The 18,367-nt window shown below is 36.8% G+C and overlaps 1 protein-coding gene across 7 annotated transcripts in view; it reads right to left on the bottom strand.

Annotated features, from left to right (window-relative positions):
• Nucleotides 1-18,367, bottom strand: part of LOC115210255 — a 757,977-nt gene that overhangs the window by 146,186 nt on the left and 593,424 nt on the right. The window lies entirely within an intron of this gene.

The raw sequence follows: 18,367 nt of genomic DNA on the forward strand, positions 1-18,367 counted from the left end.
CTCTTTTCTCTCTCAATACATACATACATACACAAACATATTAAATGAATTATAAACTAACAGCTAAGGTTTTAATATAAACATATATGTCTAATGTATAAACATTATATATCTGTAAACATTAATTGGTGCTGTTGTTTAAATGCAGCTCAGCCCTGAGACAACAGATGGGCAATTTGATAAGAAAACCAGAAAAACCGCTGAGAGATTTGTGATTTGTATCCAGAATGAAAGCATTTAAGTTTTGCTTGCTAAATTCATCTGGCTCTATTGGGGTACTGCATGCATGTATATAATTCAAGGCTTAGAGTAGAAGGAAGAACAAAAGTGGCATTGTAAAAGTTGACAAATGTTTCCTTAGCTTGTAGTGTTATATTCAAGTCCTACAAGTCTGTAGGCAACAACGGGATACCAAACAAGTGTATTAGCTTCTTATGTCCACTACATAAAAGCTGAATGTAGAATAGTATCTCAATGATCCAACAGAGTTTTGGTACAAACTGTCATCACTTTTACATCATTAAACATTTAGAGCCTATTGCATTTGCTATTTGAGGATTAGAACAATACTAATTTTAATTCTTTTACTCTTTTATCGATTTCAGCCTCTGGACTGTAGCGATGTTGGGTTTCTGATGTTCAATCATTTTAACTTCAATACTTAGAGAATACAAAATAACAAAACCAGGTTTAAGTTCAGTGTAAACATAAATACTACCTTCCTTCATATAGTTATATGCTAATACAATAGTACTTGCCAACCTACCTTTAATGTAATTCTAAGGAAAGTAACTCAAATTTAGTAAAGAAAAGAAATTAGTTGGTAGTACTAGTAGTGATATTGGCAGAGGCAGTGGTGCCAACAGTGAAGTTGATAATGGTGAATGAAGAAAGGAAGATATATATAGAGAAAGAGATGGAGAAAGGTACAGAAGGAAAAAATTGGGAGAGGAAAAGACAGAATGAGAAAGCAACAGAAAAAAGAGAGAAAGAGAAAGCAGAAAAAAAGAAGAGAAAATATAAGGGATGATAAAATGGTGGTAGTGATGATGTTTATATTTAGAGAGAGAGAGAGAGAGAGAGAGAGAGAGAAACTCTGTCTTGTTCTGAGACAGCTTGAATAGGCTAATTGCTCTAAGTTGTTAATGTTAACATATTCAGAGCAAGGAGCATAAAAAGATGATCAAGAAATAAATATGAGAAGAAAAAAAAAGAAAAAAAAAAAGAAATTTTTAATGCTGTTTTCATTTTGGCCAAAAGTATAGAAGAGAAGTCATAGACATGTTTCATCGAACTTTGAGTCATCAGCAAAATATATTCAGTAATACTTGCTAAAATAGTGATGAAACAAAGAATCAGTAAGTAAACATACAAGACTGGACACTTGTGGGTGTAGGAAAATAAAATTGTTTAGAAAGTAATGAAAATGGAGAAATAACTTTAGGATAACTAGGAAACTCATCTGTAGTTACACATACACTACTTAAAACCATGCATATTAAGTATGATGAGTTTACAGACCCTTATCTTAATAAGTGCACTCTAGGTCAAAAGAACTTTTACTAGATACATTTATAGAAAGCGAGAATGAAAATTATTTCTTTCTACATGCTTCTGCATGGTAAGGAAAGGCAGTATTCATGAACCTATATTTTTTTTCTCAGGGCCTTCAAGACTAGAAGAAAAGTTATTCTCAAATTGACTTGGCCCAAATATTTGCAACAAAGTGAATTCCATTGAATACATTAAAGAAGTACTAGGTGATGTATTAACCCAGGCGGTGGCTTAAGTCTAACATCCAAGATATCAGAAGACAAAGAGCTGAAACAAATACCACAAGGTATCTCATCTGCTGCTCTGAAAAATCTTCCAATCTATCACCATGGACTGGTACTTCAAATCACTGACCCCAAAAAGATAAAAAGTAAAGTCTTGGTGATATTTAAACTCAGAGTACAGAAAACTACAACAAATACCACAAAGTATTTTGTCCTGCATTCTGAATACTCTGTCAATTTGCCATCTATCTAATAATATTAAATACACATGTACTCATACATTTAAAAAGCAACCAATCCTTAAGCTAATTATAGCTAATATTTAAAGCAGTTTAGATTGAACATAGCAGCTTGTATATAGAACAGACTGAAACTAAAAGATATCATAAAGATACAGATGGAAAATTTATAATCATAAAAAAGGGTCTGTCTTATTTCAATTGATTACTAGAAAATTTTACCCAATTATATCACACACCATTTCTTTCAGACTAAAACTAATATGATATCTGCTATAACTTGTTAGTTGAACCCATTATGTGAGTAATTAAATCTGAGAATGACTCTTTGCTGTAATAACTTTGGAAGCTTTGGTGGATTATACAGCAAACATTTTATAAACATCAATTCAAATAATATTATGTTGTACAAGTGGTAGTTAGTAATCCACATTATCGATTTCTGATAATGGCTACAAAATTTAGGAGAAGGAAAAGCCAATCATATCGCCCCGTAGTACTTGGCTGCCACTTATTTTATCAACTCCAAAGAATGAAAAACAAAGTCAGCCTTAGCAGGATTTGAACTTAGAAACTCATTCTATTAAACTGTAAAATCTACAACAGGTCTATCTGAAAAGTATATAAAAATACTGCTTTATGAGTAAGATTGAAAAAGTTTTGAAATATAGGAGGGTAAATTCTGAAGACTTTGCTTACATAGTACTAGTAGACGAGTGAATAGTAAGTAAAACAATAATAATCAAACTATAGGAAAGTTGGAATCAATAAACTTAATTCTAGTCAAATTACTGAATATGATTCAGCAATGTTGAATGAGAGAATTAAGACTGAGAAAAGTGTGTCAAATGAAATTGATGATGAGAACAATGACCATAATAAAGGAGTGGAGAAAAGGCAATGAACATCATGTATAGGAATATTACTTTTAGTCATTCATTTTCTATTTTATATATTTCACAAAATATCATTTATGAAATTTCCTGACTCATTTAGAACAAAATGGTGGACCTTTGTACTAACACACGTGAAAAACATATAATGTACAATTTAATAAATTTCAATCCAGTTTATTTATAAAAAGCCCTTAACCAACATTAATTAAATAATCAATGCTAAAATAATTGCTACTCTTGAAGGGGAAAGCATCAAATCTTTTCTAAAGCACTCCTCAGGATATGTAACAATTCAAAGCAAGTACTTATGTCTTGCATGGGCCCTCAACTCCTTGTTGGAATTCCAAGGACACTAGAGTGATGTAGAGGTATCTTGGTTTCCCCCTCCACACCAGGTCTGACAACAACTGATTTTGTGCAGAAAAGAGAAAAACAGATAAACTGAAAGAGAGAAAGGGAAGAATCAATCCTTAAAGGATAAAATGCAAAGTTTACCACAACAGGATTTGAGTTCAGGGCAAAGAGAGAAAGAGAGAGAGAGAGAGAGAGCCAGAATAATTAATGCAAAGCAATTATCTGATGCTTTAACAACCCTGTCACTTATATCAATATTGGAATATATCAGGTTTAAACACAAATAGGAATAAGTCCTTATTGGGGTTTTCAATTAGGCATGCTGCAATTTTTAAAACTGCTATGTATTTATTGTATGTGTGTGAGTATGAGCATATTTGTGGATTGTTGTAAATGAATGTCATTCATTTCGAATATTCCAAGAAAATATGTCTGGCCATAGGGGAAATATTACCTGGTTTAGAAACAGGTAAGGCTTGGCAACAGGAAGGGAATCTGGTCATAGAAAATATACCTCTATAAACATTGTCTGACCTATGGGGGTATGGGAAGAGTGGATATTAAAAAGACAATAATAATGATGATGATGATGAATTTAAGCTTTAGAAAATCCATGCTAATGCTTGAGCATCTTACAAAAGATGTTATTCATAATTTTGTCATACACAAGTATAATTAGTGAAAAGGGGAAAACAATAATTTACCATATATTTTCTTTTTGAATATTTAACTTTTAAATTACGCTTTTTGCTTTAAGCATTTCATGTGAAGTGTGACAGCAATTTTCATTTGATCTCCAGTGCATCACTAAGATTGAGAATTACTACCTTAGAGCTTGTTACTAACAGAAAATGAAACTGAATGCAAGACCATTTCATTGTTTATTTTCCCGTGTGTGTGTGTGCATGCGTGCAGGAGAGTGTTCAACAACCAACCTGGACAGTAAGCTATTCTGGAAATATGTATGTTTAAAGCAGAGACTTCTCTCTCCAGTTAGTCCTCTTCGCAATCCTCACACAAGCCAAATTACTGATGATCCCAAAGAATGCACAGAACTCATTGCTGAATGCTATGCAAGCATTTTTACTGTCAAAAACCAAAACGTACCATCTCTATCACCTTTGACACCAAATTCCATAACAACTATGGAATTTACATCTGCAATGCTGCGATGTCACCTTAAGAATAAGCACAACTATGTCTCTCCTGGTCTTGATGGTATTATGTACCTACTTCTCAAACATGGTGGGTACTTTCTTCTGCACCAGCTTTCACTCTTCTTTCAGTTCTGTCTTAACAATGGTGCTACACTGGAGCAGTGGAAAACTGCCAGTGTCATTCCTCTGTTCAAAAAGGGTGACCGCATGTCACCTATCAGCTATCGTCCAGTCAGTCTTACTAGTGAAGTCAGAAAACAGCACAGCTCTCATGGCTTTCAGAAACATTTTTTCACACTCAGGGTTGCTGAAGCATGGAACAAATTACCTGCATCAGTAGTTAATTGCCAATACATTGCATCCTTTAAAACCTCCATGCTTCCTGAAATTCGCCAACATCACACCTGATATTCCCCACCCCCTCCATACACATGTATATCATGACTCATGCCCTGTTCACTTTCCTGACTTTTGTACATAATTCTATGTACTGTACAGGCACCTTTGATGAATTGTAGTGCACCTGAGCACTATACACAATAATCTCATTACTATTATTATTATTATTTTATTTGCAGGAGAGTTTGTAAGAGAGTATTTGTGTAAAACAATATCCATTTATAGACAAACGTACCATCTCCATCACCTTTGACACCAAATTCCATAACAACTATGGAATTTACACCTGCAATGCTGCGACGTCACCTTAAGAATAAGCACAACTATGCCTCTCTTGGTCTTGATGGTGTTACATACCAAGGGAGCTAAAAACAACAAAAATCTTTTTAGAAGGAACTAAACTATGCACTATTTGGAAATAAGTGTTTCTCATACTAGTTCTCAGTTTTATTCCCTTTGTTTCCATCCATCCACACTTAAATATGTATGTACACACACAGCTCTATGTTCACATATTTTAACATCAAATTTTGTGAAAGTACATGAACTAAACATGGCAGTAGAAATAAAATGGGTTCTTATTTTGTACTCACTTAAATGTACCTCATTTTTTAAAGCATTATTAAAAGAAATAATAAAAATATTGATTCAGTCATTTTTTTGTTCAATTCTGCTTTGTCCATCATTAAAAATAAAATCAAGTCCAACACAATAAGCAAACCAAGAGATGATAGTTTTACCCACTGGAAATAGAAACCAAACCTTCTTTAACTCACATCCTATCATCAAGAAAAAGGAAGTAAAATTTTGACTATGCAGAAACATGGGATTAAAATGACTTTGATTATAAGTCTGGTCTATCAGGACTAACAATAATAAAAATAAATCTAAAAATTTGCATTATATATACATATACATGTATATATAATGGAATGTCTATCCTTATTATCCTGTGAGTGCCCTGGGAAGGGAAAAGGCTAAGGAAGTCACTCAACAGTAAATCAAAGACTGGAATCCTTCAGATGATCTGATGCCCTCTTTGACATCCTTCCAGGAACTCGAGGGTAGGTAGAACTGATATCTCTAGCCTTGTAAGGCAATTCACCTAAGATAAGGCCATGCCAATGTAAAACCTACAGTTTGCTGGTCACTGCAGTCATATTAGCCAATAGAGTCACTATAATCAGATCTGCAAATCAATAGAATAGAATTGGATTATGTTAACTGACCCTCAATTTAAAACTACTAACCACTGACAAGTTAAAATGCTCTGCAGCATCAAGGATCAATTCACATAAATACTTGAGGGCATGCCATTCCTCCTCGTGATCTTTGGATGCAAAAATTGGACAGACACATATGTATGTGTTTATGTATAACTAGCAGTATCACCCGGCGTTGCTCGGGTTTGTAAGGGAAATAACTATATAAGCATTTTTAGAGAGTTATAGCCAAAAAATAGCAAAAAATGCATTAAAAATGGAAAAAATATGATGGTAAATTTTTTTTTAAATCGTTGACTCATCGTAGACATTTTTAGAGAGTTACTTCCCTTATATAATAGCGAAAAAATGCATTAAAATGGAAAAAAAACGATGGTAAATTTTTTTTTAAATCGTAGACTCATGTAGACACTTTCTTAGCCATTTCTGTTTTGGTGTCTTCAAGCCATGAAGTCGTTGTTCTAAAAGAACGCTGGTCTCCTTGACAACGCATTACGACGTTGATTTCCTTACACTCCTTCCCCACAGGTGCAGGTGTGAGCGTGGACGCCAACTCCGCCGCCATCGACACACGAAAAATTATGCATTAAAAATGGAATAAAAAATGATGTTAAATTATTTTTAAATCGTAGACTCATCGTAGACGCGCGCTAATATTCAGACGGGCTCGATATGAATCACGACTATAAGCTACCCGAATTTGGTGAAACTGTACCGCAAAATGTGGGAGTAGTTAGGAATCTAAATCGAAGGGGACAGACACTCACACAACTACAGTTTTAAATATATAGATATACATAGCGCAGTAGTGGTGAGATATGACAGCAAAGAAAAGCATACATTCACTCTCTGCATGCAATTAGACTCGGAAAGTTCGTGAGGAACCCATTGATCCAATTTGCTGACTTTTCCGATAGCACACAGGTGTCAATGAATGGTTGAATGACCAAATCCAAGCTTCTCTGCTAGTTCCTCAACAGTTACGATAATATTTTGTTCCACCAGGGTTTTCAGGATGTCCTTGTCGAGTTCTACAGATCTTTCAGGATGAGGCTCGTCTTCTAGGCTGTAGTTTATGGCTCGGGATTTCTGGAACCACCATTGACTCTGCCTTACGCTTATTGTCCAATCCCCATATACTGCATTAATATTTCTTGTACTTTGCACACATTTATATTCTGTTATTCTTTTATATGTTTCAGCCTTGAGGTTGTGGCCATGCTGGATCATGTGTGTGTGTGTGTGTGTGTGTGTGTGTGTGTGTGTGTCTATCTGTCTGTCTGTCTGTATGTATATATGTATATGTATGTGTGTGAACAATAATATTTTCAACAGATGTGTTGCAAATGTATCTGATTGTTCTCAAGCTTCAATACTGTGTGTGTGTGTATGTGTGTGTGTGTATGTATGTATATGTATGTATGTATATGTATGTATGTATGTATGTATGTATGTGTGTGTGTATGTATGTGTGTGTATGTGTGTATGTATGTATGTATGTATGTATGTATGTATGTATGTATGTATGTATGTATGAGTGTATGTTTACTTTATTACTAATTACTCTCTTCCAAGAACATTTTCACTCACTCTTAGCTCCCCATACATTTTACTCATGTATCTATCAGCGTCATAGACAGAATAGTTTCACTTTAGTCTTCCTCAAATCACTCTGTCGCTATTTACTTTCATTTTATTCGTTGCCCACTGTGTGTGTGCGTTTGCGTGTGGTGTAAACCAGACTAAGAAAAGCATTTGACACACACACCAGAATGTGAGTTTTCTGTAAATTTTGCTTAATTGGAGTTTAAATTTTAAAAACTGGACCTGGCATGACGCGATGCATTGTACTCTTAAAAATGCTAGGTAAATTGTAATTGAAGAAATCGTATATTGTAGATTTGTATAACTCCCAAAGGGAGGCAGATAAAATCTGCCTTTTATAATAAGAGATGAAATTTCACACACACACATACACACGTATATATAGGTGCACGTGTAGCAGTGTGTTAAGCAGCTTGTTTCCTAACCATATGATTCCAGGTTCAGTTCCACTGTGTGGTAACTTGGGCAAGTGTCTTCTAATATAGCTTCAGGTCAACCAAAGCCTTGTGAGTGGATTTGGTAGATGGAAACTGAAAGAAGCCCAGTGTATGTGTGTGTGTATATATATATATGTATGTATGTATGTATGTATGTATGTATGTATGTGTCTGTGTGCATGTGCCTTTGTGTCTGAGTTTATCACCCCATTACTGTCTACCAGTGCTGGTGTGGTTATATGTTCCCATAACATGATGGTTCAGCAAAAGTGACTGATACAATAAGTACTAGGCTTAAGAAAATAAGTCCTGGGGTTGATTTGTTTCACTAAAACCCTTCAAGGCAGTGCTCCAGCATGGGCACAGTCAAGTTACTGAAACAAGTAAAAGAGTAAAAGAAAAGAATAAAAGAATAAAAGAGTAAAAGAAAAGAATAAAAGAATAAAAGAATAAAAGAATATGAGAAATGGGTAGATAAAGTAATTGAGGTAATCAGAGTAAGTGACAGAATACTTAAGATTAGATTAGTGCTTCATCATAGTTTAGCAACCATTATATCAGCCTATGCTCCTCAGTCGGGGCTACCCGATGGACAGAAAGACCGATTCTATGACACTCTACTGCAGACTACCTCATTGACGAACGACAGAGACCTTATCTTTGTGGCTGGTGACTTCAATGGTCACGTTGGACGACATGCTGGGGGCTTCCATGGCGTACATGGAGGCTATGGCTATGGCTCCCGCAACGAGGAGGGAACCAGGCTGCTGGAGTTCTGCGATGCAAATAATCTTATGATTTGCAACACTAACTTCAGGAAACTACCAGCCACCTAGTCACTTACCAATCGGGCCAACATACCAGCCAAATTGACTACATCCTTACAAGGCAAAGGGAGAGATGGCTGCTTATAAATGCCAAAACCTTCCCAGGTGAAGAATGTACCCCACAACATAGACTGGTAGTTAGTGACTTACGATCAGGACTAGGAGGACAACCAGAAGACGACAAATATGGAGAAGAAGGATCTGGAAGCTTAAAGATCCTGCAAATGGACAGAGATTTAGGGACATATTACTTGAAGCCTCTGACGAAGTAGAAGGGGATAGAGCATCACAGGGGGTAGAAGACAACTGGACGTTTCTAAGGGACAACCTGCTGAGAGCCACTGACCAGATCTGTGGCTGGTGCAAAGTCCCCTCTCGACCTAGAATAACGTGGTGGTGGAACAATATTGTAGACAGGGCTATTGGAGAAGAGAGACAGGCTTGGAAGGTCTGGAAAAATGGGGGTAGCAGGGGGAATTGTATCAGACTGCCAAAAGAGAAGCTAGGAGACAGGTTTATTAGCCAGAGGGGAAGCAGATAAGAAAAAATTTGCCAATGTTCTGCGCCGTGAGGACCAAAGACTGGAGGTGTTTCGTGTTGCAAGACAGTGTTGAGAGAGAATCGTGATGTGGTAGGAGAGAAGTGTGTTCGCATGGAAGATGGTTCACTTGCGCTAAATGAGGATGAGAGAGAGAGAGAGAGGTTTGGAGATGCCACTATGAAAGGTTGCTGAATGAAGAAAATGAATGGGATAAAGAGAGTCTGCCGAATGTTGACCCAACAGAGGGACCAGCTATCCGAGTTGATAGTTCTGTGGTAGCTAAGGCAATTAGAAGCATGAAGACAGGGAAAGCCCCAGGCCCATCAGGAATCACTGCAGAGATGCTCAAAATGTCTGGTAGTGTCGGCTATAGCCTAGTCACCCATATAGTTAATCAGGTGATACACAAAGGGGTCATACCCAATGACTGGTGTAGCAGTATAATAGTCAACTGCTACAAAGGTAAAGGTGATGCCCTAGATACAAATAACTACAGAGGTATCAAGCTGTTGGACCAGGTGATGAAGGTTACGGAGAGGGTCATAGCCCAACTAATTAGAGAGAGAGTTAGTTTAGATGAGATGCAGTTTGGGTTGTGCCAGGGAAAAGTACTACTGATGCTATATTCCTGGTAAGGCAGCTGCAGGAGAAATACCTAGCCAAAGATAAGCCCCTGTACCTGGCTTTTGTTGACATGGAGAAAGCCTTCGACAGGGTCCCCCGATCCCTTATCTGGTGGGCAATGAGAAAACTAGGGATAGATGAATGGTTAGTGAGAGCTGTGCGGGCCATGTATAGGGACGCCGCTAGTAGGGTGAGGGTGGAAATGAGTACAGTGAAGAATTCCGGGTAGAGGTAGGGGTCCACCAAGGCTCAGTACTCAGCCCCCTCCTATTTATCATAGTCCTCCAGGCAATAACGGAGGAATTCAAGACAGGATGCCCTTGGGAGCTCCTCTATGCTGATGACCTTGCTCTAATTGCTGAGTCGCTATCAGAACTGGAGGAGAAGTTTCAGGTGTGGAAACAAGGATTAGAATCGAAGGGCCTCAGAGTCAATCTAGCTAAACCAAAGTCGTAATCAGTAGGAAGGTAGACAAATCACAAACACCTTCAGGTAGATGGCCCTGCTCGATCTGTAGAAAAGGTGTAGGTAGAAACTCTATAAGATGCACCAAGTGTAAGCTATGGACACATAAGAGATGCAGCAATGTCAAAGGAAGGCTAACTAGGAAGATGGTTTTTGTATGTGGCAGATGCTCAGAACAATAAACACTGAAAATGCTCTGAGACCAACTTCCGTCACTTTCCAGGGAGAAAAACTAGAAATAGTTGATAATTTCCATTACCTAGGTGACCAAGTCAGCAGCGGGGGCGGTGTGCTGAAAGTGTAACTGCTAGAGTAAGAATAGCTTGGGCAAAGTTCAGAGAGCTCTTACCTCTGCTGGTGACAAAAGGCCTCTCGCACAGAGTGAAAGGCAGACTGTATGATGCGTGTGTACGAACAGCCATGCTACATGGCAGTGAAACATGGCCGTGACTGCTGAGGATATGCGTAAGCTCGCTAGAAATGAAGCCAGTATGCTCCGATGGATGTGTAATGCCGGTACTCACACTCGGCAGAGTGTAAGTACCTTGAGAGAAAAGCTGGACCTAAGAAGCATCAGTTGTGGTGTGCAAGAGAGACGTTTGCGCTGGTATGGTCATGTGGCGAGAATGGATGAAGATAGTTGTGTGAAAAAGTGCCACACCCTAGCGGTTGAGGGAACCTGTGGAAGAGGCAGACCCAGGAAAACCTGGGACGAGGTGGTGAAGCACGACCTTCGAACTTTAGGTCTCACTGAGGAAATGACTAGAGACCGAGACCTCTGGAAGTGTGCTGTGCGCGAGAAGACCCGGCAGGACAAGTGAGTCCACAACCCGTGGCCTTCTACATGGGATGGAGCCAGCCTACGTATGCATACCTTCCCTTCTTGGGACACAAAACTCTACTTGTGAAGACGTGTTGAGGCAAGTGAGGATCAGAATCGAAATCGATCAATGGAAATTGCGGATGTGCTACCAGTGCCGGTGGCATGTCGAAACTCTGCTTGTGAAGACCCATTGAGGCAAGTGAGGATCAGAATCGAAATCGATCAATGGAAATCGATCAATGGAAATTGCAGATGTGTACCAGTGCCGGTGGCATGTAAGAGAACTTTCCGTTTCACGACCGTTGCCAGCACCGCCCCGTTTCGTGTCCGTTGCCAGCCTCGCCTGGCCCTCGTGCCGGTGACACATAAAAAGCACCATCCGTTCGTGGCCGTTTGCCAGCTCTGTCTGGCACCAGGCGGGTGGCACGTAAAAAGCACCCACTACACTCACGGAGTGGTTGGCGTTAGGAAGGGCATCCAGCCGTAGAAACACTGCCAGATTTGACTGGGCCTGATGAAGCCTTCTGGCTTCACAGACCCCAGTAGAACCGTCCAACCCATGCTAGCATGGAAAACGGACGCTAAATGATGATGATGATGATGATGATGTATCTCTCTCTATATATATATACTCTTTTACTCTTTTACTTGTTTCAGTCATTTGACTGCAACCATGCTGGAGCAACACCTTTAATCAAGCAACTCAACCCCGGGACTTTCCACTCACAAGGCTTTGGTCGGCCCGAGGCTATAGTAGAAGACCCTTGCCCAAGGTGCCACACAGTGGGACTGAACCCCGGAATCATGTGGTTGGTAAACAAGCTACTTACCACACAGCCACTCCTGCGCCTATTCCATTAAACACATGCACATTCCTATGTGTTTGTTCCTAAGTACAAAGTTTGCAGATAGAAAGTACTCACTACTTCAGGAAATAAAGGATGTTATATTCTTTATTAGATGAATATGCATATTTATATTACACTCACACATATACACAACTTATACATATACACACAAGCCCATACACATACACACAGAGAGATGGAATAATGTTAGAGTAGATCATATGATGAAATATTATTGACATTTATGGTATATAATACTAGCAAGATTATAAATTGAAAGTGAATGTAACTGCATATTTTCAGTGAATTTGTGGCTCTTCAATTACATATTTGCTCTTTCTCTCTCTTACTGTGTGTGTGTGTGTGTATGATATATATGTGTGTTATAGTGTGTGTTTGTCTTTCTCTAGAAGTGTCACAGCTGGATGTTTGAAACCAATCAATGAACAACTAAACAATTAGGTTGGTAATTTAGTAGAATTATTTGAATGTAGGGCAAAATGCCTTGCATAGTTCATTTTGGCTTATTGTGTTCTGAGATCGCTGATCTGGCCCCCAGGTAACTTTGATGGAGTTCACTCTGCTGTAAGCATTCAGGTGATACCTCCAGTTTGTGTGTAACTTCCTTTCCCACCTACCAGTTTCAGCAGTCAAGAAAGAAAAAAAATAATAATAATGTATGTTGCCCTTTCCTTCCTTGAGTAAGTAGTAAAAAAAAAGTTGGTGGGGAGCTGCCCTTTCTTCCCTGACTAGAGACACACAGTTCAGTTTCAACTAAAATAAATCCTTGTTATCTTTTCATACATTCTTAAACTGTTGTCTACAAATGGATATTGTCTTAAACATTGACACTCTTATACATCATTACGAAAAAATCATACATACACATTCAAACACTTGGACACATGTGGATCTCTGTAAACAAAACTCTTTTAACTTGTACTTATGTCACAATGACACTGGAGTTCCATTAGTGGTTATTATTATTACTAAGGAGGTGAGCTAGCAGAATTGCTAGCATGCTGGACAAAATGCTTAGCAGTATTTTGCCTGTTGCTACATTATGAGTTTGAATTCTGCCAAAGTCGATAAATTAAGTACCAGTGAAACACCGGGGTTGATGTAATCGACTAGTACCTTCACCCAAAATTTCAGGTCTTGTGCCTTTAGTACAAAGGATTATTATTATTATCATCATCATTATCATCAGGCAACAAAAGGAGGAAAAGCATGGTTGACCTTAGTGGAATTTGAACTTAGAATTGAAGAAGGATGAAAAGTAAAATTGAAGAAGGCATTTTTACTTGGCATGGCAACAATTCTGCCAGCTTGCTATAGAATAACCAGTAACTGAGGGATATATCATGGCTGCTCAGGATCAGTCTCTTCCAACTAGGAATAACTAGAGTAATGTCCTGAAATATGAAATCATCATGCCGCATATGCAATGAGAATCCAGAGCCAATTGACCACATAATCTCTGGATGCAGCAGACTGGCACTAACAGAATATTTGCAAAGGCATAACAGAGCAGCTCAGTACATCAACTGGTCAGTATGCTGCGCATATAACCTCCATCACAAAAACAATTAGTGAAAACACAAGCCACCACAAGTTGACCAAAATGCTGAGGCTACCGTCCTTTGGAATTTCAGTGTTCACACTGTTTGGAAACTACAGGCAAACTGACCAGATCTTATAGTGAAAAATCATATTGAAAAGACTTGTCACCTGATTGACACTGCAACTTTAGCCAACAAAACCATGTCTCTGAAAATATTTGCAAGACTGAGCATGTATAAGGACCTGAGGATAAAAATTGGAAGAATGTGACATCTCAAAACAACAACATTACCTATTATTATTGGGACACTCGGCTTGATATCATGAGGAAAGTGGAAATGGCAAGACTGTAATGAAATGCGAGAGGGTAATGTAAAAGTGATACCAGTGGTGATCAGTGCATTGGGCTCAATTCCATTGAAACCTCAAGACTCCTCAAGGCAACTGGAAACCCCATGCAAAATTGATGTCTTGCAAAAAGCAGCCTTATTGGACACAGCGCACATCTTAAGGAAAGTATTATTTGTCTGAGGTCCTTGTTGTGACTGACAGATGACTAAAGACTCCAGTGCATTCTTACCTACATTGTGTTATGAAGGAATGATAATAATAAACCTTTCTACTAAAGGCACAAGGCCTGAAATTTTGCAGGAGGGGGCAAGTCGATTACATTGATCCCAGTGTTTCATTGGTACTTAATTTATCGACTCCAAAAGGATGAAAGGCAAAGTCGACCTCGGCAGAACTTGACCTCAGAACATAGCAACGGGCAAAATACTGCTAAGCATTTTGCCTGGTATTCTATGGAAGCCTGACAAAATCAACAAGACAACGATGATGATAATGATGAAGAAAGTGACTGAATTATAATGAAAATAAGGCACGCTAACAGACAAAGGAATTTTTTGATTAACCTAGGAAATGCAACAGGCATATAAAGAAGGCTCAATGTCCCTCCAGATAAATCCAGGAGAGAGGGTGGGGAGGCGAGAGCAATGAACACACTTCTGACCATCTTCTCTGCAATACTATCTCCCTCACCCATTCACTCTGTCAGCATTATATTGTTTTTCAATGTCAAGAATGCAGCAAAAAACAGAAAGTGAAGAGGGAGGAGAAAAGAAAAGAGCAGGGATGAGAGAAGTGTGAGAGGAAGAAAGAAGAGATGAAATAACAGTAGCTGCCTGGGAAACTGATTAAGGAAAAAGGCAGTGGTTGACCTAATTTGATTAGAAAATTGATATTTAGTATATATAAATTTTATCTGTAATGTGGAAGTAATGCATATGAGAGAGAGAGAAAGAGAGAGACAGACAGAGAGGTAGAGAGAGACTATTTATATTTAGACTATTTTGACTAAAAGAATGTAATAAAAATAAATTATCTAAATACACATCACAAAAACTAATGAAGTAAAGCAATAAAAATATCTAGCTTTAAGGATAGGTGCAATCAAATTCACCCCCATCTCTTGAAATTTTTAAATACACCCAAAGTAAGAAATTATTAGTGAAAATAACAATTTGATCAATATATTGAATATGAGAATTATTTAGTTATTTATGGATTATTATTATTATTTATGTAAATAAAAAAGCTATTTAAATGTTATGTAGGTATTCATATATAGAAAAAACAAATCAACTTTACTTTCAAACTATCAACCGGAAAAAGAAAAAAAACAATAAAAATTAAGTTTTTATTTTATTTGCTAAATCTCTTGTTGAAGATGAATGATCCACAGAATGGGGTGAGGAGAATTCGGTAAATCATTACATGATCCCTGTTAATTAATATCGTCTGCAATACAGCTATCCAAGAAAATTCAAACTGTAGTTAGACATGTGATTTTTTTTTTTGTCCTAGATACTCTCACATAATTAACAATGAATGGATCCCCTACTACTACTACTAATAATAATAATGAGGGTGGTGATAATATTATTATTATAATAGTAAAAAGCCAGCAATTTTGAAGGGAAGGGAAGTAAATTTTTTTGTCCTAGATATTCTCACATTATTAACAATGAATGGATTCCCTACTACTACTAATAATAATGATGATAATAATAATGATGATGGTGGTAATGTTATTGTTATTATTATTATAGTACAAAGCCAGCAATTTTGAAGGGAAGGGAAGTCAATAACATGAACCTCAGTTCTTGACTGGTACTTTATTTTATTGACCTGGAAAGGAGGCAAGGCAAAGATGACCTCCAGAGGATTTGAAATGTCAGTTTGTCACTTATAATAATAGTTTCTAATTTAGGCATAAAGCCAGCAATTTTGATGAGAGGGGATTGATTACACTGACTCCAATACTTGACTGATATTTACTTTATTGACTATGAAAGGGTGAAAGGTAAAGTTGAACTCAGTGAAATTTAAATTCAGGACAGAAAAATTCAGACCAAATATACAAAGCATTTCTTCCAACACTAATTATTCTACCAATCCACTGACCTCAATACAACATGTTGATAGTGACAAAATTGTAATATCTGCACTGATATGAATAAATAAACTTAGTACAACTGACTTAAAAACATATTTTAATTTCCAGATGATCCAGTTTAAACGGAAGGAATAAAGAAAAATAAAGAGATTCTATAAAAGAACTTTACATGAATCTATGTAAAAAGTAAGAAATTAGTACTATAATGTTCTGAATATATTTATCTTTTCATGAAAAATTACTTTTTTTTTCCCCTCCTTTTTTGTTGAGAGATATACGGTTGATTGAATCACTTACAGTATATTACTACTACTAATATTGAATCTGGAAGGGTGAAATGGCAAAACTGAACCTAGAAGTATTTGAATTAGAACTATGAACTATTAAACATGTTTTGTAAAGTATCAAATTTGGTTCTGAACAATGTCTCAATAGAAAAAAGGCAGTAAAAGGACTCAGGTAAAATTGAAAGCAGGAAGTGCTAAAGCTGCAGGTGTGTTAAGGCACGTGTGGGAAGATGTGAAAAAAAAAAAAAAAAAAAAAATTCTATATAACCATTTTGTGTAAGACTTGATTAGTGAAATGAGTAGCTGTGCACAGTTACCTACCATCCTACATAATTTGATACGGTCAGGATCATGAAGAGGACCTTTCCAATCAGCAATGATATCAGAATCCATTGTAAAAATATTTTCAATAACAGTTGTGAGCGGTAAAAAAATGCCCTTCATAGTCTGTAACTACTATTCCTATGTAAACCAACTGACTTGTGTTGTAGCACTTAACATCAACAACTGGCATGTAATCCACATGTTTATTGCTTCTACAGTGAAGTAGATCATTGGACAATGGAAGATAGTGTTTTTTCAATGTTGCACAATAACATTGTGACATGTGAGAGATAACAAACAGATTTTTTTTTTTCAATTAATCCTCTTCATTTTTCAAGATAAGTGGCAAAATAGCAGTGGTATTTCCTTATAACTCATTTGATAGCTCTATCAGTTTACATAGATTGTGAGTATTAGTACATTCTGTCATAGTAACAAGTGATATAAATAAAATGAAACAAGACTATAACTAGAATACTAGAAGACAACTACAAGAAAAGCAACTGAGTATAGTTTAGTAGATGTATAACAGTGAGATGTTTACAGGAAGAACGATGGTACCACATATTAGGTGGTGCTGATCAAGCAACATAACACTCTGAGTGAAAGAGGTGACTACACTAAACTCTATTAATAACTACAGGAAACTATCATCAGTCAATCAATTCAGTCAACCAACAAGCCAGCCAACCAACCAGTAGGATTTGGTGATGTGGTAAAATATATAAAATCATTTGATTTTAACAGGATTATTCTAAGAATATTATTTATAATTAAGGTTGGCGAGAGAGGGGGGAGTAGAGGGGGGAGAGAGAGAGGGAGAAAGGGAAATCAAAAGAACAATGATATTTTTTTTTCTTTCTCAAAATGAACAAATAAATCTAAACAGATTTTATTTAAATCATACAGACAGATTATTATCAAAGAGGAACAGATACCTACTTAAATGAAAACTCATGAACATAAATGAAATGACATATAAAGATGCAGATATATCCAAGTAATTCATGAATAGAAAAATAGAGAGAGGAATAAAATGCAGAAAGGAAGTTTTAATATCTGACATTTTTAGTTTTTTGTTCTTGTTTGTTTATAGACTAAGTAGATTTATCCATGATGTCAATAGCTACTGAATCCATATGATCTCTAGTTTACACAACAGCAGTAGCAACAACAATATGACATTTGCTATTTAGCAAAAAGAAACCTCTCAAATTAGTATTAAACTAGTTGTATTCAGTTTATGATATAAATCCAATAAATTAATTTAAAAAACCAAAACAGTAAGATTGGAAATTGAATGATAATACACATTTCAGAAAAGGTAAAACATTTTAATAACAGCAGCTATTGTCTATCTGAATAAAAGTTCTGTACTAGTGTAATAAAACTGTAAGGTGCTAAGTGGAACAATAAAAGCTGGACTATGTACACATTTTACTAAAGGAAAATACAACCACTGAGAGAATCCATTAGAGTTTTCAAACAATTAAAACCTCAACTAAAAGACAGGGTTATG

The sequence above is a fragment of the Octopus sinensis genome, linkage group LG4 (assembly GCF_006345805.1).
Source record: "Octopus sinensis linkage group LG4, ASM634580v1, whole genome shotgun sequence".
NCBI lineage: Eukaryota > Metazoa > Mollusca > Cephalopoda > Octopoda > Octopodidae > Octopus > Octopus sinensis.